This window comes from Danio rerio, chromosome 7 (genome assembly GCF_049306965.1).
Source record: "Danio rerio strain Tuebingen ecotype United States chromosome 7, GRCz12tu, whole genome shotgun sequence".
Classification (NCBI taxonomy): Eukaryota; Metazoa; Chordata; class Actinopteri; order Cypriniformes; family Danionidae; genus Danio; species Danio rerio.
The window spans coordinates 2,132,501-2,148,294 of record NC_133182.1 but is presented as its reverse complement, the minus strand read 5'-3'; the positions used below and the strand labels follow the sequence as shown (position 1 = coordinate 2,148,294).

General features: G+C 38.0%; 1 long non-coding RNA gene across 1 annotated transcript; it reads right to left on the bottom strand.

Annotated features, from left to right (window-relative positions):
- Nucleotides 1-5,605, bottom strand: LOC141375226 (uncharacterized). Its single transcript, XR_012382922.1, has 3 exons — nucleotides 5,013-5,605; nucleotides 4,098-4,508; nucleotides 1-223 (listed from the first exon to the last, which is right to left on the bottom strand). It is a non-coding gene; the product is annotated as an uncharacterized lncRNA (long non-coding RNA).
- Between the last annotated feature and the right edge of the window lie 10,189 nt (nucleotides 5,606-15,794).

Here is a 15,794-nt window from a genome sequence, read left to right as displayed (position 1 = left end):
GATTAAAGATTACTGTTTATTTTTCAGCTAATTACATTAATTATTCACCTTTAGACTAACAACGTCCACAAGCAACAATCATTTTGCTTTCATGCAGACTTTAAAAGGCAGTGTGTTCAGTGTTGTTCTGCTCCAACTTCTGGAAAATATTCCCGTCAGATTGGTTTCTGTATGACAGATGGATATCCTCCGAGAGGCCCTTCTCTTTCAGCATCTGCTCCAGCTGAAAATCACAAACAATATTGTTTTAATAATAATAATAATAAATTAGTTTATTTGCAGACGATGTCTTGATCTATTTAACAGATCCTGAGGCTTCCCTCCCTGTACTGATGGAGTTCCTCGACGAATTTAACTTCTTTGCTGGGTACAAACTAAATATTGCGAAGACACAACTTTTGTCATTTAATTACAAACCTTCTGAGGAAATCAGACATAGATATAATTTAAAATGGGACATGAAAGAAATAAAATATTTAGGGGTGATTATTACAAAAAACCTGAGTAGTCTGTACGGTGCAAACTATAATGTGATTAACCAGAGTATTAAAAGCGATATGGAACGGTGGTCTACCTACCCATTGGATTTTGCTAGCAAGATAAACGTCATCAAAACAAACATATTACCTAGATTACTATACCTATTTCAAGCCCTGCCAATAGAGATACCTAAACATCAGTTTACAATCTGGAACAAACTTATTTCCAGGTTTATTTGGGATGGAAAGAAGCCTAGAATAAGATACACAACACTCCAGTTGTCCAAGCAGAAAGGAGGAATGGCCCTGCCGAATCTCAAAGATTATTTTTACGCAGCTCAGTTCCGTCCACTTTTTCTTTGGTGTAACAACAATTATTTTGCCAGATGGAAAGAAATTGAGACATATACGGAGGGTTATCAGATTCAGTCAATTCTTGGAGAAAAAGAAATCCCTTCGGTAGTCAAAAGTCAATTGGATTCAATAACCTCTGGAGCAGTGGAGTTTTGGTTTGAGTTTGCTAGACAATTTAAATTAAGCAAAGACCAAAAAGTTCTTCGATGGATAGCCTTTGACACTCAATTTAAACCAGGTGAAAGCGACGCCACATTTAAGCAATGGGCAACAAAAGGCATTAGTGCAATATGTACAGTATTGGAAAACAAGGAATTACAGACTTTCCAAACACTCAAAGAAAAACTTTCTCTTACTAATCGGGACTTATTTAGGTTTATACAATTCAGAGATTATTTTTACAGAGAAATAAAAATGGAAACGTCACACGAAATTAGTCCAGTTGTAAAGATTATGATGAATGCTTACAAATCAGATAGTAAATGTGCAAAAATAATCTCTAGTTTTTACGTAAGTATTATGGAAAGTAAGACCAACTCAACATTATACCTTAAATCAAGGTGGGAAAAAGAATTGAATGTAGAAATTCTACCAGAGGTATGGTTAGATATGTGCGAAATTCAACATTCCTCCACAAGCTCACAACAACTGAGGGTATTCAATTGGAAGAATTTGGTACGATTCTTTATAACACCTAAAATCAGCAGTAAAGCTTCTTCTACACCCCAGCAATGTTGGAGAGAATGTGGCTGCTTAGAAGCACACCATACACACATTTTTTGGGGATGCGAAAAACTGAAGCCATTATGGAATGATGTGCACTTAACCTTAACAAAGGTGCTTGGGTATGAGATTCCATTTACATGCATTGTCCTGTACTTGGGTCATATTTCACTGGTTACACTTCAGGAGGATCGATACCTGGTAAAAATACTCCTTACAGCAGCCAGGAAAACCATAACCAGAAGCTGGTATAAGCCTGATTCACCTAAACAACAACAATGGCTTGATGTAATTCAGGAAATAAGGACATTGGAACATATGACTGGTGTGTTACGTTTGAAGGTGGACTTGTATGCCAAAAGATGGCAAAAATGGATAATTTACATTGACAAATCATTAGGGACTGGCTCTCAGACTGTACTCGCTTAAGTTTCAGACATATAAGTCAACTGTGCCTATTCTTATGTACCCAATTGCCTTCCTTTTTGTATAAAACATGTTTTTTTTTTTTTTTTTATTTACTTATTTATTTTTCTACAGTATTCTCAACACAGGCTCTGTTTCTATCTTATTTTATTTATTTATCTATTATTGTTTTGTTGTTGTTGTTTTTTTTTTTTTGTTCTAGTTATTTGCTTGTTATTGAAATGGCTTGTCATATCTGACTCAAATTAGCCTTTTCTACTATTTGTAAAATTGCATTTGATTGTAATCAATTATGACCTACTAAAAAATCAATAAAAATTAAAGTTATAAAAAAAAAAATAATAATAATAATAATAATAATAATAATAATGTATTTTTTATGTAGCACCTTTACAACTTAATTCTCGAAGCGCTACAAGAAGAGCAAATAAACACGTATCCACAGATTATACAAAATTATATTCAAATACAACAAGTCAGAAACGTAAAAAAATAATAAAAAAAATAAAAAGATCCAAAATAAACAGACCTTACACACACACACACACACACACACACACACACACACAGGCTTAAAAAGTGAGTCTTCTGAAATACTTTAAATCTAAAACAAGTGGCTTTCAGTTTTATTTTAATAATTGAACAATTCACAACTCATAGATTTCAGCTTTATACAAGCTAAATGTGTTAGTTTTGTGGAAAATACACAAAGATAAGTTTTGCCTTTTTAAAACGTATTTGTAAAAAAAAAAAAAAAAAATATATATATATATATATATATATATATATATATATATATATATATATATATATATATATGAGTGAAATGTATATAATTACATTTAAGAATCACATCAATTGAATGCCTCTAATGAACCTCTGACCATGCCACATATATTTTTATAATAAGTGTGACTTTACTCAATCACTGCAGAACTTTATTCATTTATTGTGATTTTTGTATTCTGTTCGTTTATTTATTTATTTATTTATTTATTTATTTATTTATTTATTTATTTATTTATTTATTTATTGTTATGACTTTTGTTGCTATACTTGTGTCTACTGGTATTCCTGTTCTTGACCTTTTTTGTTTGTGTGTTCATTAAAACCGATGAACAAAGAATAAGAAAAAATCCATAAAAAAAATAAAGAATCACATCAATACATAATTATAATGATTTATTAAAAAGTAATGTGCATTTAATCAAAGTAGAAAAATCGAAAATTCACCAAAAAAACTTGATTTACATGCTAAAATCAAGTGCACAGCAATAAGTTACACTAATCTATTGAAGTATAAGAGTAAGTGACACTAACGTATGGCAAATATAAAGATATGATAGAGTACAGTGCATGTGATGTTTTTTATTCAGTGAATATCAACATTTCAAATCAAATGAACCAATTAAATTCAGACAGTTTGAAGTATAACACACAAGTCTATATGGACGACATTTGTTTAAAATACTGCAAATGCTCACAATGTACATCCTACAGAGGACAGACGGCAGCTAATTGATGACCAAAAAGCAAAAAACAAATGAAGTGAAGTGAATGTTGGTGAAGAGGCACGCAGATGCACACACTTGTTTTTTAATGCAATAACGACACATACAGTAAACAGGCCTGTCACAATAATCAATATATCGACTTATCGTGCATTACATTGACATGACCTCAATCATTTTACAATGACATTTACGTTCAACCTCACCAGTGTCAAGGTTTATAATTGGATATTTACCTAATAGAACATTTACTAGTATACTATATACTAGGATATTTCAACATCCACCTTTTCAACATACTCATACCTTAACAAATTACAGACCCTAAATAACCTTAATAATGTAAAGTCTTTGTCCCTTGAAAGTGTTTATGGCCATCACTATGCTGTTGTATAATAATGATATAATTAGTGGCATAAAATGGTCTCCAATATGACAATAATATTATTTATTGCAACAATATCTGCGCTAACAAACATTCTTCATCGTGGCAGGCCTGCACATAAGTAATACTACACAAGTGTAAAACTGTAACTAGTTGAAGTGTCCAGCAGGGGTCACTAAACACCCTGTGTAGAGTCCTGTATGTGATTCATCAACTCACCTTCGCTAAAATCTCCTTCTGGACTTCAGGATTGTTCACTTCTTCACTTGATTTTGCACTCAGCCTTACTGTCTGCCGTCTCCTTGCTGCAAGAAAAACACATTATAGCCATTATATATTCCATCATAGAAGATGCTAATCTATTTATTTACATATTTCTAAAATGATAAGTTCAGCAAATGGTTCTTTTTTAACTGTGTGCAATGATTAAAACATCAACAGCAACAAAAAGACTTCCAATTAAACATGTACACTTTGGCATGAAATGACAAATCTCCCTTCATTTTTTTAATTTAGGTGATGCATTTGTGGGAAAAAAGTAATAATTTAATTTTATGTTAAATGAAAAAAGCAGGCCTAAATTATTACTGGTTTACATTTAACCCTTGTGCACTGTTCACATTTGCTCCCCTATGGGGTATATGCCGAAGCATGCTAATAGGACTTTTAATTTGGCAGTAACCTGGGTTAAGCGCTCCCGGCGAATTGAATGCCAATGCAAAATCCGGTGCGTTTAAGGTCTGTTTTCTTTTAAAAATCAGCGATCTCCACTAGCTGAGTGATATCCGATTTAAAGTGGGTCTCAGATTGTACAAGAAGCACTGCATTAAATTACATTTCCCCCGCTATATCTTTATTATATGAGCATTTAATTTAACCCAAGTATATTCAATGGAGCTTCTGCGTTAGCCTGCTGATTCTGACGGGCGCGTGCGAGTAAACGGCTTTTTGTCTCATTTTACACTTGAGCAACTAAATAAATGCTACAGTTTATTTAACTGAATGTATTTTAATGACATTACAACATCTATGGTGTAAAAGGAACCGTATAAAATGGGAAAAAGTTCACAAAAACAGGTCACCGGAACTTCCGGAAGTGTATCAGCATGGGAACAGCACTAGCTCGGCATATACCCTATTGTTGTGTTCGGTATGAAATCATCCACTGAATTAAACCGCAGTAAAAAGGCATCAGATAAATATCTTATTCTTTTTTATTTGGCATAAATCTGTTCATCAACCTCAGTCCTGATCAAAACTACAACATTGCTTAGAAAATTACATTGAAAAGGCATTATTATAGTGTTTGCTAGTGACACTGTGCCTTCTATATATTGCCATTTACATCAAACCTATAATTGTGATTAATTAAATTAGAATTCAAATTAAAACCAGACTTTAGTCAAACATAAATATGAATAAAGGATGTTGCTAAAATATACACATGACTGAACAGAAGCTGTGTCTAACATTCTCATTATTTATAGGGTGTATGCCGAAGCATGCTAATGGGACTTTTAATTTGCCAGTAACCTGGGTTAAGCGCTTCCGGCGAACTGTATGCAATGCAAAATCCGGTGCGTTTAAGGTCTGTTTTCTTTCGAAATCAGCGATCTCCATTAGCTGAGTGATATCCGATATAAAGTGGGTCTCAGATTGTACAAGAAGCACTGCATTAAATTACATTTCCCCCGCCGTGTCTTTGTAATATGACCATTTATTTTACCTCAGCATATTCAATGGAGCTTCTGCGTTAGCCTGCCGATTCTGACGAGCGCATGCGTGTAAACGACTTTTTATCTTGTTTTACGCTTGAGCAACTAAATGAATGCCAGAGTTTGTTTAACTGATTGTATTTTAATGACATTACAACATCGATGCTGTAAAAGGAACCGTATAAAATGGAAAAAAAAATCACAAAAACAGGTCACCGGAAGTTTATCAGCATGGGAACTGCACTAGCTCAGCATATACCCTATTGGGAACTAAATTACATTGAGAACTTTCTCTGCTTCTTGTTTTGATAACCAATATCCAACCTTCCCAGAACGTTGCAGGGATGTTTATTTAAACTACTTATGTAAAACTCTACTGGTAAACTCAATGAAAATGTTCTAGACAACAATAAGTGTAATCTGTTTAAAGCTGACAAGTATAACTTCCGGTGGTCTGCTGCTGTTATCAGTGGCGGATTTAGGCTTGGGCAGTATGTGCGATCGCCCACGGCAGCATCTTGCTGGGGACGGCATGGGGAGACGGTGCAAAAAAAAGTGCCCCAGTAAAAGCTATGAGATTAGATTTACTTTATGCAAGTGTATTAAGTGTTTATCCCAGAATAAAGATGTTAGAGGCTATTCACATCTGGCGTCTGTTATTCTTCATGTGCAACCAAAACATTCAATCATTCATTCATTCATTTTCTTTTCGGCTTAGCCCCTTTATTAATCTGGGGTTGCCACAGTGGAATGAGCCAATAACTTATCCGGCATATGTTTTACACAGTGGATGCTCTTCCAGCTGCAACCCAGCACTGGGAAACACCCATACACACTCATTCACACTTAAAACACTACAGCCAATTTAGCCTAACCAATTCACCTGTACCGCATGTGTTTGGAATTTGGGGGAAACCCACGGAGGAAACCCACACGAACGCAGGGAGAACATGCAAACTCCACACAGAAACACTAACTGACCTCGAACCAGCAACCTTCTTGCTGTGAGGCAACAGCACTACCACTGCGCCACTGCGTCGCCCGCAAACGAAACAATGCTGGTGCAAACAACTTGTCGCATGTGCGCAGAAAACACGTGCTGCTCCTGATCCCGGTTGTTTACTGTTCATGCACGTCGATACGCGTCGACATGCAAGATGACGAAACTAACGTTTATACCATATGATGATGAAGATGATGATACTTTGACTAAGCAAGTCTATAAAGCAGAAAGGAGGAATAATCAGTCAGGGAGGTAACGAAGACGTCATAACATTAATTCTCGGCCATGAGTCGAGTCTTAGACGACAGCAAATTCTATAGAACATTTTTTTTCTATTAAAGTGTCATGAATAATATGTCTTAGAATAGTACTCCAGTTGTGTCTTTACATTGTTTTTCAGTTCCATTTAGGAACAATTTCTAATATTTATATAGGAATAATAATTGTACAATAATAATAATAATAATACCTAGAATTGTACATTTCCTAAAGAAAATGTGAATGGGGTTTGCTTGGCAAAACGATGGGGTAAAATGCATTTTTGTTGGTTGCTAGGGTGTTCTGAGTGGTTGCTGACAGTTTATGAGGTGATGACGGGGTGTTCGGAGCGGTTGCTAGGGTGTTCTGAGTGGTTGCTAAGTGGTTACTATCAATAGGGCCCATGTAAGTCAATAGGAGAACTTTGGTACGTCCTAGAGCCCCAGGGGTGCAACTTATACCCCCTTGCGGGGTATGTTCTCACTTAGGCTGCAACCCCCTACAGCTGTTGTGAATCCCATATATCTAGGAAATTCACAGTCGGCGCTGTGATTCGTCAAAGTTTGGCTCAATGTTAAGTCTATGGGATTTTCACCCCTTATAAAATATGTTTGGGGGTATGTTTGGGGTGGTTTTGCTCAGGGTGCCATTTAAACTAGAACCTCCACTGGCTGTCATTTATATTTCTAAAACTCACTATAGACTTCAGGGGCCTCATGTATGAAGACTTGCGTTGAATTAATACTAAAACATTGCGTACAGACAAAGCTGTAAATGTGCGTATGTATTAAAAAATCAGATGTGTGAAACACTGCGTACGCCGAATCCCACGCATATTCTCTTAGTATATTCGAATTAACGTGAAACGGAGCGTAACATGCACTAGTGCAAAACCCCTCCCTGCCTCCTCCCCCCTATATGAATATGCTAATGACTCTTCTTTGGCAAAACCCAAATGAAAAGGCAATGGCAAAAGCAAGCAAAAAGAGAAACTTGGAACCGAATGTGAATTGGAGGTGCTCCTATCAGAGGTAGATCGGAGAAAAACTGTGTTAATTGCAAGTTTGTCCTCCGGAATTAATTTTTAAAAAATAGTAATAAAATAAATAGAGTGGGGGAGTTTAGCTGACGCGGCTACCACATTGGGATCTGAATGTAACCCCGCTGGTCCTACGCCACCCAACCCACTCCAAGCTGGTATCAAACTGTCGACCTTCCGAACATGAACATCACACTGAGTGAATTAAAAAAAGAAATGGTTCGATGTAAAGATGTTAAATTTTGTAGTGTCTATTTAGGCTAAGAGCAAATGGCACACTTAGTTGGAATGAGCTAGTTGAGTGATTCCCGCCCATCACCGTTTGACTGACAGAGACGACATAACTAACGAGAGCGGCAAACAGCAGCATGAGTGTCGTAGCACGTAAAGTGCATGGTAACATGTTTTGACGCTATCAATCATGAACTCGGTTGGAATCCAGCGTCTGATGAACTCATTCTCCTTTTTTTCGTGCTACATATCAGATTTTGCCTACTCTTCATCACGAGGAAGACTAGTAGGAGTCATTAATAAGTGTGTGTCTTATGTTAAGCACATTTGAGCATCACATAGTATTTGCACATTTATTAAATGTTTCTGATTCACGTATTCGTCTTAAGCTGGCGCCTTTGTAGCAATGTGTGTGCAGTCGAGCGCTCCGATGACATTGGGCAACTCGGCGATCGCTGCAAGTTGCGCAATTTAACATAATTGCCTCAAGGAGTCGCCAATGGAAATAAAACAAACAAGAAATGCACGTACGCCAGACATGAAGTTGACGTGGACCAACGCACACTCTCACGTTCATTTCATCGTTAGTAAATCCAAATGCGAGCGTGAAACCTGCCGTTCGCAAAGTTTTTGTGCGTACGCAGCGTTGGTACACGAGGCCCCTGGTGTGTTTAATTACATTCACTTTGCTGGCATCATGTAGTGCTGAGGTGTGTGTGCAAATACTCATCATTGTAGCAAACAGAAGTGTATTTGATATAACAATCGCCGTCGTTTAACGTCCTGACGAGAGACGTTCTTGCGCAAAACTGAAAGCCGCCATAGTTGTTCGGCTGTCCCTCCTCCCACGGTATAAACGCAGATTCGCTCCGGTCAGACCAGATCCACGGAGACACTGCGTCATTCCGGTAGAGTCCGATCCAGATCCAGTCTCCGGTGAACGCAGGATCCACCGATTTCAAAAGTGCGTCATAATCCGCCGAGTCGTCGATGGTGGCGAGATCGGTGTAGCGCTGGCGGCAGTGCGCCTGCGCATCAGGCCAACTCATCAGCTCAGGAACAAAATAAAAGTCTCGAGGAGATTGAGTGACAGAGACGGCATTCAGAGCTGAAGAAACAACACATGAACACGTCAGTCTGCAGGACAGCACATCACATCTCATGCTGTATACTGTATATGCAAACAAACTTTCAATACTCAGTCAGCCAGTTTAAGCACTTCCGGTGAACACAACCGTCATCTCATTACATAATCACTGAATTTAAGATCGGATTTCATGTCAATACCATAGATATTTATATTAGATGTTGCCTACGCTGTTGTCAATAGAGTGGAGGAACTATTTATTAGTATGCAAAACCCCGTAAGAGAGTTAGCATTTTAGCAGTTCCGGTTCCCTCGTCCCAAAGTCAAAGGGATTTTAGTTAAAGAGCCCCTATTATGGGTTTTTGAGAATGACCTTCTATGTAGTGTGTAACACAGCTCTAAGTGAAGTGAAATATCCAAGGCTTAAATCTGAAAGTAAACAGTTTTAGGGTGCTTTCACATCTACACTTTTGTTTGGGAACCTGTCTCGTTTGCCCAGTCTTGCGTAGTTCGTTTGGCATATGTGAAACCAGCAATCGCGCTAGGATCCACGCCAAATCAATCACTCCGAGATCGCTTGAATGAGGTGGTCTCGGCTCGATTGAAACGAACTCTGGAGCGGTTCGATTGCAGTGAGAAAGCAAACGATCCGAGCGCGGTTGTATCACAGTGTTTTATGGATATGTAATAGGCATACGGCTATATGAAGAGAGAACTATGAGTAGGGCGGAAAGTTTCGCGAGTCTCCGGATGCCCGCAAACGAGTGATGATCTCCCGGTAATCTCGCGTCTCCCTCCCGGTCATCAAATAAGCTACGATACGCACCCTGCTCACCCCTCCCCACCGCATCTCTCCTCACTCTTCAGACACGTCGCGCACGCACCCTGTCAATCACCACCAAACCACCACCACCTCTCCTGACAGCTGAGCGGGACTCTGCAAAACAGTGACACTCTGACCAATGTGAGGAGAGTTTACCCACACGTGACTTGTTTTAGCTCTTTTGGTCCGATTAGAAACTTTGCAAAGCGAACCGCTCCAAGAGCAACAATGTAACAATTGTAATCTCTGTTTCAGAACAACTGAATCGATTCACAGGTGTGAAAGCCTGTAAGTAGTAAGTCATCCGGGCACTTCTCGCACACTGATTTTCGAATTCTAGGAATTCGGACAATACTACTCAGCTCGCATACTGTTTTTGGCGTACTATATATGTAAGAGCCAATTATGCATAATTTATTTGTGATAATAATTTAGTTAAAAAGGTTAAAACATGATAAAAGTTGATATTTAAATATAATAAGGATTCATTGTGATTGTTTTATCTAAAATGCATAATTTAGTAATTGATATAATTTAAAAACCTTTAATTTGGTATTTGGTATTTTGGCTTCCGACAGTAATACGTCATGAGGTCATTAGTTCATGTGTTTAAGGCAGATTGCAGTTATGGATGTTGGAAGCAACACAGTGGCTGTTTCTCAATATGCGTTCTTCAGCGGTCTTGCGTCCTCGTGTTCTCGTGCAACGTCATCATCAGCTGCCTAAGTTCAGTTCCAATACTCAAGATCGCAAGTACGGAGGACGCGTGAAACTTCCCGGATGTGATCTTGATATCGAGGACGCACTGATGAGACTTGAGCACCGAACTCGCTCTGGAAGTCCCAGAAGTCATTGCGACTGGAGGTGGGAAGTGCAGCATTTTATCTAGATTTATTATTAAAGTTCAGAGAGATCACTTATTTACCTCAGGAGTTTCCCTAAATGAAACGGTGAATATAAACATTAACATGAACATCTTTATAAAAGAATACACACATTAAGGGTGTTTGTTAGATGAAATTCGTATTAAAATTTGTTTTATTTATATTGTGTTGAGTATATTTATAATGCTTTTATGCAAAGTATATATTTTGAAGAGGGGGGAAACAATAAATTGTTGTATGAAGGCTGTAATGTTTAAATAATTTCCATTTAAAACGCGTGAAGGTCACATGACCATCTGGAAGAACGCAGCATCCTATTTCTCAAAGGACGCGTTCTCTGCCCTCGCGGTCTCCTGAGTTCGTTCTTCCGAGGACACCTGGCAAGACCGCACTCTACAAGAACGCACGTCCGTTCTCTGCGTTCTTGGAATTGAGAAACAACCCGATTTTTGACCGAGCTGATCGAGTCTATTGTAACTTGCATTTGTTCAGTAAAACTTTTTTAAAAGAAGATTCGGTCTTACTCGCGTTTTTATAATTACTCGCGTTTTTTTAAATACTGGTTGTTGGAGTTGAAGCTGCAAAAGGTGGTACATAAGGATTTGCACGAAAAGTGTGCCACTACATTAGTCAAAAAACTGTGTTGCTTCCAACATCCATAACTGCAATCTGCCTTAAACACATGAACTAATGACGTATTACTGTCGGAAGCCAAAATACCAAATACCAAATTAAAGGTTTTTAAATTATATCAATTACTAAATTATGCATTTTAGATAAAACAATCACAATGAATCCTTATTATATTTAAATATCAACTTTTATCATGTTTTAACCTTTTTAACTAAATTATTATCACAAATAAATTATGCATAATTGGCTCTTACAATATAGTATGGAAGTATGCGGTTTCGGACGCAGCCAATATGCTAAAAAAAGTTTACAGATTGATCTTTTTCTTCTCCCAGAACTCTGTGGTCAGTTGTTTGGGACAATATAAACAACTGTTTTAATATGATCTTAATTTATACTCGCTCTGCGCATGAATGTTTTGAGATGTTACTGCATCCATAACGCTGGAATCGCTGATGGAGTGTAAATCTGGATTATTATCGGAAATGGACAAAATAACTAAATTATTTTAACTAAATTTAACTAAAAATGACTATTATAAAGTACAACATTGACTAAATGAAATGTGCATGATCAATATGCTTCGGTTAACGTGTTTGTTTTTTAGTTAATTCCTTTGTATACCGCTTCATGTAAAACTCTGTATTCCCCTGGATAAATCAATTAAAATAACAATAAAAGATCTGATTTCTTTAAAAAAAAATCGCTTTAAAAACAGCTTTAAAGCATTAGCCATGTAAATAAAGGCTTTTTATAACTTTTTCCCTTATTTTTCGAGTGCCTTAGACTGATTTTTGCTGTTTATTCTGTTGAATCCCTTGCTCAAAGAGCACGGACACATTATTTAAGCTACCCCTGAGCACTTGTTTGATCTTGAATGCTTAAGTCTATTTAACGGAGTATATTTTAACAACATCCATGCTGTAAAAGGAAGCGCATGCAATTGACAATAGTCGCATTAAGCTTTCACCGGAAGTTTGTCGGTAGCTGAAAAACACATTTACAGCTCATTAACATATTAAACTAATCAAACTAACCTGCCAAAAGAGCCAATAGCAGAACAGTCTTCATCATGATCCACCAAGCCACTTCTTTAGACAGTACAGTAGACTAAATGTCACGTACTCCTTCTGTTTCCTCGCCTCCTTCCCTGTTTTATCATTTTACATACTTTGCAAAAGATATTAAAATTCAGTCAGTGAGATCAGAGATTTGCATATTAGCAAATATAATGTTGAGAATACGCCAAGAAAACTAAAGCATGTGTGGGATTTCATCTACACAGCAAAACAAAGCTTTTCTGTCTGCTTTCTGGTCCAAATGTCTACAAATTCTTAAATTAAGATGCATTTTCATAGACTAGCAAAACATATTGTGTTGTTTTCATAAATAATATGTATAAACGAAGTGAGGTTTTCCTTAAAACAAGCTAAGTGATCTTGTTTTTGCCTTGAAATAAGATCATTTTGCTTGTTTTAAGTGAAGTTTCCCAAACTAATTTCGAGAGGAGCACATGATAGAATTGACTACAGCTGATCCCTATCACTAATCACTAACTAGCCAATCGGATCACTCTAAATTCAATATAAATATCCAGCCTAACTTCATTCCTCATCTTCGTTTTGGAAACCCCCCCCATCCTTCCCTTCTCCCTCCTCCTCAGTTCGGGCGACACGGTGGCTCGGTGGCTAGCACTGTTGCCCCACAGCAAGGAGGTCATTGGTTCAAACACTAGCTGAGCCAACCGATACTCTCTGTGCGGAGTTTGCATGTTCTCCCCATGTTCGCGTGGGTTTTCCTGGGGTACTCCGTTTTCCTCCCACACTCAAAAACCATGCAAAGTTAAAGTCACAAGCACATATTACAAATTAGCGCAAATAGTGATTTATTTGGGGAGCTATCGAGAACTACCTGATCTCATATCCTTCCTAATGCTTATTGACCAGGCGGGAGCCTTGGGCTCACGGAGCTCAGGGTTCTCTCCCGGGACAGCATGCCAAACTAGCTTAAATAGTCAAGCAGTATCTAAGTGTGAACTCTTGAAAAAGTCACGAAACACCAGAGCTGTTGACAGTCGTACAGATGTTACTACATCAATGTGGTCCTTTTGCCTCTATTCATACCGCGGCGACAGCGGTAATTGGTGCTCCAGCAGCTTTTGACCACTGGGTGGCACTTTAACCACAGATATTCAGCTTTGCCTTTTCACAATACTAAACAGACTGTATGCGTACCTTATGTGATGTGATGCGTTCAATTAAAATATAATTTTGCTTTAGTTTACTTAGTAATAAACATGATCTTACACTATACTGTACCGTTCGCATCCCGTCCCTTTGTGCCCCCTGGCGGCATATTAACAAACTGCGGTCATACATTAAAAACATGTGCCATTTAAAACACCGGTCGTATAAGCCACGGCGGTAATAGCCACATTGAACTCACCTACTGTATATGAGTCCCACACTGCTAAAAACACTATTAGGACACATATATCTCACTAAAAAGTGAAAATTGATTGTTTTTGCGTTATTTCAAGCAAATTCGTACTTCCGGTTTGAAACTATTTTTTTTTGTCATGGAATTTTTATTCTTGCAAATAGCATTTTACATTTTATAACAATCCACAAAACAAAACAATCCCCAATTAAAACAATCAACATTTACAAATGAATAAATAAAATAAACAAAATAATAATAAATAAAATAAAATACAAATACAGAAAAAAAATTATAAAAAAAAAAAATTACAATTACAAACCTGAAACTAATTTTTGAAGCTGCGTCAGCCATGAGATCTTAGCATGTATTCCAGCGTGTAGACAGGACGCTTGTACCTGGGAGTAGCGTATTACGTCTCTGAGTGTGTTGCATTGATTCATGAGTATGACTTGGTTTAAACCCATCAGCGCGCTCTATTGTGCATGCGGTGCAGCTTCATTAATATGCATGATAGCTTCCAAAGACTGTTTTTACCTGATACAGTGTTCAGACGGCAGAGAGACGACATGTTGTGTTGCCAAGCGGGAGAACAAGAATTGTTTGGAGAAACGGGTCGCCAGTGTTGCTTGTATAATGTGCTGCAGTGAAGGATTTGTTTTCATTTTCCCTCTATGAGAGCGCTGCTGGACTCACGTGTGGATCAGTGCACGCGACGCTCGACAGAAATACGGGTGGGAGTGTAGGGGGAGGAAAAATGGGCAGGGTTTGAATTAAAATGGGAGTTGTCATTTGGGCACGCGCTTCTGTCCGTGTACAAACAAACACACACACAGGAGAGACAGTGTGTTTAATGACGGTGGGATGTTTGATACCGCACGTCGTATAAGAGAAAAAAAGCCTCTGCATTTCTCTGTTCCTCAGATGCACTCAGGAGGTCAGAAAGCCGTGTGTGTGTGTGGACTATCCTGTCACAAAATGCGGCGAAAATTCAACACGACGGTCGGCAATAGTTTGCTTACAGTGCTCACGTGTTTACACACAGAGAGCAGCATTTACAGCAGACCTTTCAATATTATAGTGATATTAACGTACTGTAAACTAAGTAACATAGAAATCATTTGACTAAGGTCTGTCTGTAGACACTGAAAGAGTACTGCTGACCATACCAACTATAACTCTGCCATCTGAATGAACAAAGAAAGGGCGCTGATCACACTCTTGCCGAATCTGTAGAGACAGGATAATCCACACATACTGGCGCTGTGACTTTTCTCAAAGGAGACAAGCAGCAAATCCAGATCTCACCATTATCTCAAGTAAAAAATGTTCCAAACAAACGTATTTCTGCTGCGCATCGCGTCTACGCATCCACACGTGAGTCTAGCAGCGTCTCATAGAGAGAAAATGAAAACAATACCTTCACATTATGAAAGCAAAACTGGCGACCCGTATCTCCAAACAATTCTTATTCTTTTCCCACAACTTTTGGCAACACGACGTGTGTCGTCTCTCTGCTGTCTGAACACGGTTTCAGGTACAGTCTAAGAAAGCAAGCATGCATATTAATGAAGCTGCAGCGCATACATAATGGCGTGTGCTGATTGGTTTGAACCAAGACATACTCATGAATGAATGCAACACACTCAGAGACGTAATAAGGGACGCCTTGGCACAGACGTCCAGTCTGCACGCTGGAATACACGCTATTATCTCATGGCTGACGCAGCTTCAGAAATTAGTTTCAAACCGGAAGTACGAATTTGCTTGAAATAACGCAAAAACAACCAATTTACACTTTTTA